General features: G+C 34.8%; 1 protein-coding gene across 1 annotated transcript in view; it reads left to right on the forward strand.

Moving 5' to 3' along the window:
• Positions 1-2,092, forward strand: part of LOC107298499 (histone acetyltransferase KAT7-like) — a 51,608-nt gene that overhangs the window by 13,805 nt on the left and 35,711 nt on the right. The gene's annotated exons all lie outside the window — the stretch shown is intronic.

Raw genomic sequence — 2,092 nt, forward strand, 5'->3', positions numbered from 1 at the left:
TTCTCTGTGGGAGCTCCCACCCTCTGGAATGAACTACCCCCAGAGATCAGGGTGATCCCTGATCTCCCTTCCTTCCGCCGCGCCCTTAAGACATGGTTATTCCAGCTTGCGGGACTGGCCTAGGGGAAACTTTTAGAGGGGGTTTTAATTATAATTTTAATTAGACCAATTATTAATATTTCCCTTTTAACTAACTTTTAAATTTGTAGTTTGATATTTTTGTATTTTTATCCGGTTGTTAGCCGCCCTGAGTCCGCAAGGAGAAGGGCGGGATATAAATCTAAAAAATAAATAAATAAATAAATAAATAAATAAACATTAACTCAGCCGATAGATTCGGTAACTGATGTGGTTGAAATTATTGCACAATATGGGAAAGTTTCTGGTTTTAAGGTTAACTGTAATAAGACTAAGGTATTACCGAAAAATATGTCTAAGGATGATAAAGATATGTTAGTTACACTTACAGGTTTTGAAATGGTTAAAAAGATAAAATATTTGGGGGTTTATATTACAGCTTCTAATGCAAAATTGTATAAGAATAACTATGAAGCTTTATGGGTTAAGGTGCAAAGGGATTTAAATGATTGGAAAAAATTGCAATTATCTCTGTTGGGAAGAATTTCAGCAGTAAAAATGAATGTTCTTCCTAAATTTCTTTTCTTGTTTCAAATGATTCCCATTTTAAAAAAAGATGCCAATTTGGAGGGATGGCAAAAGGGTATTAACAAGTTTATTTGGGCAGGCAAGAAACCAAGAGTTAGGTTCAAGATTATGCAGGATATAAGAGAACGAGGAGGACTTAAAGTCCCCAACTTAAAATTATATTATGATGCGGTGGTTTTGACATGGATTAGTGATTGGTTAAACTTGACAAACAGAAATATACTTTCTCTTGAAGGATGGGACTTGTTATTTGGTTGGCAGGCATATTTAATTTATGACAAAAAAGTAGACAGAAATTTTAAGGCTCATATTTTAAGAAGTGCTTTACTTCGAGTTTGGAGGAAATATTATTATAGATTAAATTATAAGATTCCTATTTGGGCAAGTCCAGGACAGATGATAGAGGGGATATCCAGGGGAGTTAATTTGGATAAAGTTTCTTATAAGGAATTACTTTTGCCGGTAGGACGAGATTGGCAACTTAAATCTTTAGTAGATTTGAAACAAGAAAATATTGAATATTCTTGGTTTTATTATAACCAATTGTCAATGAGGTGGCGTTTGGATCAAAAAGTTGGTATTACAGCACAGGATGTAAATTTGATCAAACAGATTAGAGATCAATCTCAAGCTCACATAAAAAGAATTTATGGTGTATTGGTTGAATTGGATTCGGAAACAGAATTGGTGAAGGATTGTATGATAAAATGGGCTCAAAATATACAAGAACCGATTCTATTGGAAACTTGGGAGACAATTTGGATTAGGAATGTAAAATTTACTCAAGCCCAGAATTTAAGAGAAAATTTTTACAAAATGTTTTATAGGTGGCATTTGGACCCTCAAAAATTGTCCTGTATGTATCCTAATTCACAACCCGAGTGTTGGAGATGTGGAAATTTAGATGCAACTTATTTTCATATGTGGTGGACTTGTAGGGGGGTAAAAGCATTTTGGATAAAGATATGGTGGAATATTCAAAATATTTTCAAGAAAAAGATAAAGTTTAAGCCGCAGTTATTTTTGTTGGGTATTATGGAAGATCTGGATAAAAAAGAAATGGATTTGATGTTGAATTTGATAACTGCTGCAAGATTACTAGTAGCTCAATGTTGGAAAACGGAACGTTTGCCCACTATAGAAGATTGGGTATTTAAAGTTTCAAATTTAGCAGAAATGGCTAAAATTTCTGCTTATGTGAAGGATTACCGTATTTTTCGCTCTATCAGACGCACCTGACCATAAGACGCACATATCTCCTTGATTAGTTTCCACCCATTGTTTCTTGTCTCGCCTTCTGGGGCTTTGGAAAATAAATTGATCCCCTCCTCTTTGTGGCAGCCCCTCAAATACTGGAATATTGCTATCATGTCAACCCTAATCCTTTTCTCTTGACTGGCCATACCCATTTCCTGCAACCGTTCTT

This window comes from Protobothrops mucrosquamatus, unplaced genomic scaffold (genome assembly GCF_001527695.2).
Source record: "Protobothrops mucrosquamatus isolate PMUCROS unplaced genomic scaffold, P.Mucros_1.0 scaffold4025, whole genome shotgun sequence".
NCBI classification, from domain to species: Eukaryota; Metazoa; Chordata; class Lepidosauria; order Squamata; family Viperidae; genus Protobothrops; species Protobothrops mucrosquamatus.